Here is a 10,238-nt window from a genome sequence, read left to right as displayed (position 1 = left end):
TCTTCTATGTCTGTGTAGCTGTAACAGCTTACCCCAACTCAGGGGCAGGTCTTGAAATTATTTCTTCCTGCGAGTAATTGTCTGCTCAGAACTGATGATGGAAAATGCAGATAATTTTTGAAAAATGTATTTTCCAAATACAGTTAATTGCCCATATCAACAGTAATAGCATCCTCATAAGATAAATGGGGTGACAAAGTCTGTGCTTGGTAACAATGAAGGCATGATTTCTTTGCTAACTGGTTTCGTTTTGGTTCTTTTCTTAAACTGAAAAAACTGACAACCTGTGATTTAGAATGTGCATGATGCGATGCTCATTTTAAGAGTATTCATGGTATCCAGCAATTTCTGAAAATAAAACTATTCAGTTGCCACAGTGTTTGTGGGAGTCCAGGGTGAGAGAGGTGCTGTTGGGTTAACAGTTGGACTTAATGGCCTCAAAGTCTTTTCCAACCTAAACAATTCTGTGATGTTAGTGCTGGTGATCATCTCACTAACAGAGACCAGTGATTTACATCACCCTTTAGCTTACACGGCTTTGTGTCATCTTTCTTATGTTCTTAGATAGATCCAGCTCATAGATAATGATTTTTGGGGTTTTTTAAATGGTATTTGGGAATACCAGTAAAGGAAATGGCTTTTGAAAGTACTAATTTCTGCCAAGCATATTGGCAAGGTGCAATATCTACTGTTTGAGCTTGTTTTCTTCCCCTCCTTTTTTTGTGACATATTTGAGACCCATGAGGTGGAGGTGTAGCTGTATTTGTACCTGGAGTAGTGTTCTGCCAATTTACCTTTTATTGGACACTTGGATAAGACTCACCTGAAAAAAAAAAAGTAAATAAAATTTCTAGTTGCCCAAACTAATTATATGGTTAGTGCAGACAAATGGCTATTCTCAGGTGTGATTCAACTCATCATCTTAAGCTGCGTGGCTGGACTAAGGGAGTCTCCTCCTGCCCTGAAAGTATCTGTTTCTCTTAGTTTGCCAGAAAGTGGGACAGCATCACTAAATCAGTTACAAGACTTACACATTGTGGACCATGGCAACTTAAACCCCCTGGGAGTCCCTCCTCAGCCTGAGTCCAGTACAAACCCTATAGCTGCTCTGCTCCATCAGTTATGTCCACCTAGTTCCTCAGCTGCCTGGGTTTATGTGAATCACCTTTTTTCTTGCTTCTTGGAGTGCAGCGGGAAGCAATTTTTAGAACAACAGGCACTAAAATTAGAAATAATTCAGTGACACTTTTATAGTAGCCACATGCAGGAGTACTTGTTCTGTAGTAGTTTAACCTTCACAGTATCATAAAACAGCTGTAGAGCTGGCTTTGGTGTCAAGATGAAATAAATTTATAATAATGTTTAGTTACCACATTTTGAGAGTCTTACACAGAGCTACTCCTGCCAGTAGCATTTTTCCTGACTCCATAAGATACCTGGCCTGAAAAAGCTGGCATGAAAACAAAGTCCCACCTGTTTTTCTGAGGGTGGGTTTTTCTTTGATATTTTTTTTTTCCCCAGAAACACTGTGCATAATTGATCTGGGTTAATACCCAAAATGTAGTGTGTTGGCCCTTTAATCACTTCAGGCATTTTAAATCTGTTCTAGCAAATGTTACCTTTTCTGGATTTTGCAGCACAGCCAACCTTATGAACCTGTTCAGTGTTGATGGTTCATGAATTGCTCTGGTATTTTCATCCCAACTACCTTCTTAGCTTATTTTGTTAGATGTTTTTTCACCAAAGGCTGCAGCTTCAGTATATATGTGATTTGAAGACAATGAGAATCTTTATTTAAGACAGTTCCTAGCTCCCATTGTGGCAGAAGAGTCTGAAATAGTAATCTGACGACACAGAAATGCTCAGAAACTGGTAAACAAATGGAATTGAAGCCATTTTTACTCTCGTGATTTTTGTTGAAGTGTGGGGATGAATGATTCATTATGTCCTCTTCTTTTCTTTCATTTTCCTAATACTTGGAATCGGCAATATTGCATTGTAATAAGCCTCTAAAGATGTTCTCTATTAATATTATGACATCCAAACAGAAAGCCAAATCTTTTCTCTTTCACATGGGCTTAAACCCAGAAAAACACCAGTTATTTGTGTACACTGATGGAACAGAATAAACAGACAGAAGATGCTAAAAGTGCTACAGTGGTCTTTGGATTTGTCATTTCAGGTGAAACCAGGGTTTCCCAATCCCAAATTCTGTCTTGCCCAGTCTGTGTTTTGCTGATCTATTACCAGGTCAAGAAGGCTTGGGAAGCTCAATTGACACATGGAAAATGACTTTTGGTGAGCTATTGAGAAGGGCAGTTTAAATTCTGGCAGCAAGAGATATGAAAAGAGGTTCCCTTGATTAATCTATTGCTTGGGGGCAGAATTCATAAGCACCTGGCTCCAAGCAAAGGGGGATTTGTAGCAGGAATAAGTGACTCTGTGCACCACAGCCTTTCTCTTTCTAATGTCTGGAGCTTCCCTCTGGGTTTTTCTTCCCTGAAGATCAGCTTTCTCAGGAGTATGATCACTTTTGTGGATCATGTTCCCTTTATTCTCCCCAATAGATGGCTAAGATCTAAAAGGTGATACAGAATTAGGAGGAGGTCAGACAGGATTTTTATTTCAGCTTGATCCTTCCTCCCTCACTGCAGCCTATATGTGAACTTGCCTCATCAGGCCATACTCCCCTGTGCTACATTCACACAGCTTGGTGTGGACTCAGCAGAGCTGTGCAGGTTTCTTTGGGACCACTTTTGGCTTGGTACCTCAGCAGCACAGTGCCAAGTACTAAAGGTCAAAGTGGTGGCATCTCAGGCTCCCTCTAACCAGATTCAGATACACAATTGTAAAAGGCAGTTTTGTGCTCATGTCAAATTAAAGAATAGTGTTTTATTGTTTCATAGACTCAAAGTTTGTAAGGCCAGAAGAGGATATTCACATGACAGCAATTTTAGATGGCATGTGTGAGAGGCTTATCTTCCCAGACATGTCCAGAGGGAGGACAGAGGGCTGTAGGAAGGCTCTTTGACAGAATCTCCTTTGCTATGGAGGGAGTGTAGAAGATCCGCTTAACATCAAATGCATGTCAGGAGGCAGTGTGAATGCCTTCCATTGAGGTAATCTAGTTCCTTCTCTTTCATAACACTGCTAATAGGATGTCCTTGGAATATTTATGGTTTGGAGTGGAGCACATCTTTAACAAGGACGTGGTCCAATTGAAAAAATAAGGCAATTTCCAGACTCTAAAATAAACAGGAGATTCATCACATGTAATAATGTTGTTAATGTCTTCCCTCTCTATTTTTCTTTCCCTAGTAAATACAAACATATTTTTCCTGGCTCTTCTTAGGCATTCCATTTAGTAATGAGGGTTTAAAGGAAAAAAAACAGAGTGACCACACTACTTTGAAAACAAGCGCTGGATTTTTATGTTGGTGCAGACTGTGTATTAAGGACCTAATATTCCAGGAGAGGCCAATCTCCTGCAAAGTCATGCCTTTCCAGGCCCAAAGACTAAACTTAGCTACAAAATTCATATTTAGACTTAATTTTAAGTGGTCGAGAAAGTTAACATTGAAGATACTGCATCTTTCAGCTTGTCAGCATCCAGGAGCACAGGCACTGCCAGTATTCATGGGCTGTCCAATACACATCGCATCTGGGCTGGTGTCAGTCTGAACCCATACAACTGTGACTATGCTATTTAGTGATGCTGCAGTTATCAGTGAACAGTGTTTCTATCACAGAGCCTGTGGACATGGCTCCATGAAGTTATTTATTACTTATTATTTATTGATCAATATAAACAAATCCAGAATGTGTTTGCATAAAACTGTAAATTTTTTTGATAGAAAGAGAGAACGAACCTGGCTTCAGATGGCTTTCTACTGAGAGCACTTATCAATAGTCTTCTGGGGAGAGTACGTGCAACCTTACATAAACTGGGGCTGTTCCTGACTATGTACTGGAAATTGAGCAAGATCTATTAAGGAGCTGAAAATAATAGGTTATTGTGGGGCCAGGAGAGCTGCAGTGTTGCCAGAAGAGCTGGAAGCTCTTGCTGTTTGTGGAGCAGATAAATGGTGGCCTGGCAGTGGGTGGATGGGTATCACTGCAGGGTTGGTGTGGGGAGGTGCTGGCCTGGGAAAGCAGCCAAGCAATGAGTTTATTGTGCTCTACTCAGCTCGTGCTTGTGCCTGCTGGACAAAAGAGGTGAAAGGAAGGCGAGAAAGGGATGGATACACTGGTATGGGATTTAGGATGCATCTGTTAGGAAAGGGGTAGAAAAGAAAGTGTTTTACATATTCATTTATTTTGGGGTCTTTTCCAGCGGAGGTTTATGCCTCTCCCCCAGTGAGACATCTTTCTCTGTGTGGGAATGCTAACTTTTTGCCCTTCATCTTTGCTTGCTCTCTGTTTCTCTCTCTTCTCCCTCTTGTCTCCTTTCATCTTCATGCCTCTTCTTCCTGACTGCATTCCCCAAATCCCATTCCACTCTAACCTCTTCCTCTGCTCCCACCTGCCAGAAGAATCACCAGAGGAGAAAGTAACCTTTGTTGCTCAAATCTCTTGCTAGATTTTCCAGGTTAGACACAGTTATGGTTTAGTTAGTAGAATCAGTGAATCAGGGAGATTGCCTCTCCCAGTTATTGTTTTAGTCTTCTGGAGATGTGTCTGAATTCTGTCCTTCCCCACTGGAAACAAACTTTTCCTTTGTTTGAATGATCAATTTGCATCTGTTATGTGATGGACCATTTTGTCTCCAATGTGTTTAGCAGGGCTGGCTGAAAGCTTCTCAGCTCTGCAGGAAAAAGAACCAAAATTTGACACATTGTCCTATAAATAAGGATATTGGCCAGGTGTCTTCTGCAGTAGGAAAGAAAAATACTGCGGGGAGAGATTCTGGGTTGGTGTCCCTACAGTTGTGGTGGAAATGTGCCTGTATGAGGGCCAAAAAGATCTTCCTTTTTTCCACAGTAGGGTTCTTACCTTCTGGCCTGGCTTTCTAGAACTTTGGCAAAAGGAATAGAGGCACTGGAACTTATGGTCATTTAGCCATGTCTGGTTGCCTGCTGCTCTAGACAACTGCTTGCTTTGCCAATGGCTGTAGCAGGTCCTGCTCTTCATTTTCTCCATGTATGTTGACTCCTGGCTCAGAATGGCCCAGAGATATGTTGGTAAGCCCATAGAAGCCTCATGTACCAGTTGAGTATTTGTAACGTGAAAATGTCTGGGTCAGAAGGGGTACAGAGGGAGTGCTTTTCCCGTTTAGGGAGTCATTTGTAGTTTGAACTGTCATATTTTGCAAGAACCTGTCATCACTTTTTGTGTCATAGGCTCTCCAGCAATGTTTTCCATGTGCAAGACTGATTCTCTCACACCCCCTTTCTGCCTTGTTTCACAGAAAACTGCATTGATTCTCCTTTTCTTTCTCAGGCTGTCAGCACCCTGACAGTGATTCAGGTCTTCACCCTTTCCATCCTAGGACAGAGAAAAGACAATATACAGCCAAAAATTCAGTGCCAAAGTTGAATAACTAGAAAAAGAAGGGTTTTCTGAAGAAGATCAATCAATTAATTGATTGATTAATTAATTAATCTAGCCACTTGGTTTTAAAACTTCCTTTGTAAAGCACCTTCACACAGGAGTGGGGTGAGGTGGGGGGAGGAAGAACTATTGATGGTCTGCTGTTCATTCATTGTGACATTGTGGATTGAGAACTGGCTGAATGGCAGGTCTCAGAGGATTGTGATCAGTGGCACAGAATGTGCTGCTGTGTCCAGTTCTGGGCTCCTCAGAACAGGGGAGACATGGAGCTCCTGGAGTGAATCCAGTAGAGGGCGATGACAATGTTTAAAGGACTGGAGCATCTCTCTTATGAGGAAAGGCCGAGGGAGCTGGGCATGTTTAGCTTCAAGAAGAAACCACTGAGAGGGACCTCACCAGTGTATGTAAGTATCTGAAGGGAGGGTGTCAAGAATATGTAGGCAGGCTCTTCTTGGTACTGCTGAGCCACAGGATGAGCTGCAGTGGGCAGAAACTGGAACACAGAAACTGCCGCCTGAACTTGAGGAATACCTGCACTTCTTTACTGTGAGAAAGGCTGTGGAATCGCCCTCACTGGAAATATTCAAAAGCTGTCGGGGCACAATCCCGATTATCTGCTCCAGGGTTACTTCATCAGGAGGATTGGACCAGATGTCCTCCAGTGGCCGCTTCCAACCCAAACCGTCCTGTGATTCTGCGAAACGTGCTTTTTGTAGGGAGCTTTTCTAAAGCGCAGAGCTCAGGGCCGCATTCCCGCAGTGCCATGCGGGCATTCCCTGCATGGTGTCCCCCGAGCCGTGTCCCGGAGCCCCCCGAGCGCCCGGCCCCGCTCGGCGCGTCCCGGCCCGTTCCTGACGGGGCAGCGACACCTGCCGGGAGCGCTCTGCACCGGCCGCCCGGGAACACCGCGGGGGATGGAGGGATGGATAGATGGATGGATGGATGGATGGATGGATGGATGGATGGATGGATGGATGGATGGATGGATGGATGGATAGGGATGGATAGGGATGGATAAGGATGGATGGATGGATGGATGGATGGATGGATGGATGGATGGATGGATGGATGGATAGGGATGGATAGGGATGGATAAGGATGGATGGATGGATGGATGGATGGATGGATGGATGGATGGATGGATGGATGGATGGATGGATGGATGGATGAACAGGGATGGATGGATAGGCATGGATGGATGGATGGACGGACAGACGGACTCAATGGTGTCTTTCCCCAGGCTTGGGAATCCAGAGCCTCCGGTGTAGTTCTCAGGATTACCACTGTCTTTCAACCAAAAAATTCCTGCCTGTTACAGCAAGTGGTATCTGCTCTGAGGAGCCACTGGGTTGATGAAATATAATCATCTGCCCCATTCTGCACCTCTCACTGGTGAACATTGTCTCTCTTTTCGGTTGAGAGACACACTCTTTTCAAATAAATATATTTTAAATTTTCATTGGAGAAATTGAGTCTCGCTGCTTGGTTAAAGGATTAATAAGGTGCTTGGCATTGGTTGGGGCCGTTAGAAAAGTGCACTCAAGACTTGATGTGGAAATAAAATGCACTCCTACTTGAGGTAGGAAACAAAAACATCAATTATTCCAGAAAGTAAGCTCCACTAATGTGTGCCGAGAAGAGATACAATATGATGCCACAGCGAGCTCTCTGTAGCATATTTTTTGACTTTGTTGCTTAGGATATAATCTTCATTGTGTAGGAGAGGATAAGGGAGGAGAGGAAGCTGCACTTCCAGGCTGTGCGTGGCCAGCAAAGCTGAATCTTTCTGCTTCAGCTCCTTGAATATTCTCATGTTTGTTGTGATGCTATTTTACCTTTGATGGAACTATGGTTGTGTAGGTGCCTGCTTTAAAAGCGAGTCTTTTGTCACAAAGCAGGCTGTCCCTGGAAATGTGCGCCCTACTGGGGAGATGGGGAACTCTTTAAGGCTAGAAGTCAGCACTGATTTGTTCCCTTTTTCTTTGCCTTCCCCCTGCATGCAGTCTTCCCTAGTTCTCATTTGCTGCCCGGGATTCTCACAGCCCCACGGGAGAGTTTGTTTCCCGGCCATCCGGAGTCACTCTGCTAATGTGAGGAGGAGGAGGAGGAGGAAGAGGAGGACACTTGGTCAATGGCAGTTCATGCCCCTTCAGCAGAGCCGAGTTAGCCCGTGGCACACTGGAGCTGGGCAGCGCGGGGATGCTGCTTTATTTAAGGAACAGGTGATTGATTTTCCTTGCTTCTCATGCTGTTTATGTGGGCTCGGTAACACAAACCTGTCACGGGCGAGAGCAGAACAATCCTCTGAGCTCCACTTCTGCGGGAGCTCCACCAATCCCTCCCAGCCCGCGCGATCCCTCTGCCAAAGCCACAAGGACACTGAGCCACAGCGCCCAGCTGCTGTCAAAAGCTCTTTTTCCTTTGACACCCGCCCCTCGCTGAGGCGGATTCCTGCGGGCATCCTCCCGCTTCCCCCGCAGAGGGAGCGGCGCTGGCGGGGCCGGGGCGGGGCCGCTCTCCAGGGTGCTGAACCCGCCCGCAGCCCCGCTCCAGCCCCGGGGACCAGCCTTGTGCCCACCCTCCTGAACTGCACAGCCCTCCCCAGGGACTCCCCGGGAGCGTGTCCCGCACCGGGGGAAAAAGCAGTTCTAAAGTGGCAGGCAGAGCACGGAAAAACTAATCCTCACTCCTACCCTCCCCTTTAAAAACCACCCAACCAGACATTGAAAAAGAGGCAGTTGTGGGCTTCGGGATTTTTCGCTTTGTTTTTGGTTTGTTTCTTTGTTTTCCACTCTTCCTAAGAGCTGTGGCTGCTCAAATGCATCTGGGCAGAAGTCATTGGAATAGCAGTAGAACCCCAAATCTACAGTGCAAGCAGGACGCTGCTGGTGTGCCTGGGCAGGCTGTTTCACAGAGGAGATGGTAGCTAGGGCTGAGCATAACAAACACGTAGGCAAGCGAGTGAGGGTTAAACTGGCATGATCAGGGTGACAAGAAATTAAACGCGAGACCATGGACGGCATACTGTCTCTCTTTATGACATGCAAATTAAAATGGAAATTAAAAAGCTCGAACACAGAGATCCCCACGCCTCCCAGACACGGACAACTGAGCAAAAGATTGTCTCTAACTGTCTTTCATTAAGTGGTGTCAGGCTTTCCTTCCCCTGACCTTCACCAGTTGTTTACAGGAGGGTTTTCCATCTCCTGTTGGAGAGCAGGGTCACGAAGAGGCAAGAGACCAAGACCCGAGATCAGCTCTGAGCTGCCAAGCCCAGGAGGGTCAGGAGAGCTCTTGCACCAAGCTGTTTTACCCAGCCCTCCCTACGGGGCAGGTCATGACCCGGGGCTTACTGAAGCCCCTGCTTTGCTCCAGACCTGTGAGATCCACGTTGCGGTCTGCATTGCCCTAAGTGCAGCTGGGACACAGCCTTGGCATGGCAGGGAGCCCTTTACTGTGGTGGGAACAGAAAAGGGTTCTGTAGGATGGGCTGGGTCCCACAGGACAACAGGTGTGGTGAAGAAGCTCTGTTAAGATGAGCAGAGGGCAGAGCTCCAGGCACCCAAGCACAGAGATGGAAGGAGAGATACCCAGAGGCAGGATGGAATTGGCTAGTGCGACTCACTTCGGGGACAGAGAGGAAATCTGCCTCCGGGAATGAATTTGGCCACTCTTCTCCGTGTTTTCCCCCCGTCCCTTCTGGTGCAGGCATATCCCGCCTGTGGAGTCACTGCTGAGCCATTGCAGAGTCACCCCGGAGCTGGTACTGGAATCCTCCTACCTGGTGACCAGGAAAGGGCCGGGGGCTTCTCCAAGCACCCTCCCCCGGGCCCCAGGGGTGTCCCTGGCAGTCGGTCCAGCCCTGCAGCTTCAGCCGGGCATCCTCAGCTCCTCCGGGGCAGCCGCGTCCCCCCCTCCGTGTGAGCACGGGCCGGGAAGGCGGGGGGCCGTGTCCGCCTTCCCCGGGTTTCACCGATACCATCGTTATTTTCCCCGCAGTCTGCAGGGGCTGAAGTTTCCCTTGATGGTCTCAACTGCCCGCCCCGCAGATCAATTAAACCCAGAGCCGGCCCGATCAACATAAAGGGGAGGCCACACAGCAAACAAACAAACCGACCCAAAACAAACGGGCGCCCCCGCGGCTCCCAGGGCCCCCCTCCCGCGCCCACCGGGCAGCCCGCGGTGGAGAGCGCCCGGGAACGCCCCGAAACCGGCAGCGCCCCGCGGGGAAACAGCTCCCCTTTACCCGCAGGGAGCGGGTCCGGACACCCCCGGAGCCCCCCGGCTGCCCCACAGGGCTCCCCGAGAGGGACGGGGCCGGGGGAAGCCTCCTCGGGGGCGGAGGGGAAAGGGGTCCCCGGGGGGTCCTGCTGCCCCCTCTAAATCCCGGGCCCCGTTTGGTTTGCCTCGGGGCCGGCTTTGAATGGGGCTGTGCCCACCTCCCCTGGCCTTCCTCCCAGCCCGCTTCGCCACCGCTCTCTTTAAAGAGCCACTCATTTATCGTGTTTTCCTAATTATGTTTTATTTAGCTATTAATGAGTTATTTGGTGTTCCACTGACTAGGGTTATTCCTGCTCTGCTTTCCTTTCCCTCCCTCCTCCTCTTCCCTCGCTTTGATGTCCTCTTGCATATTACACAAACAAGATCAAAAGGTGCTTTTACCACCTCCGCCCACCTCACACAATATT

The sequence above is a fragment of the Zosterops lateralis genome (assembly GCF_965231275.1).
Source record: "Zosterops lateralis genome assembly, chromosome: 6".
Classification (NCBI taxonomy): domain Eukaryota; kingdom Metazoa; phylum Chordata; class Aves; order Passeriformes; family Zosteropidae; genus Zosterops; species Zosterops lateralis.
Note: the sequence above shows the minus strand (reverse complement) of the source record.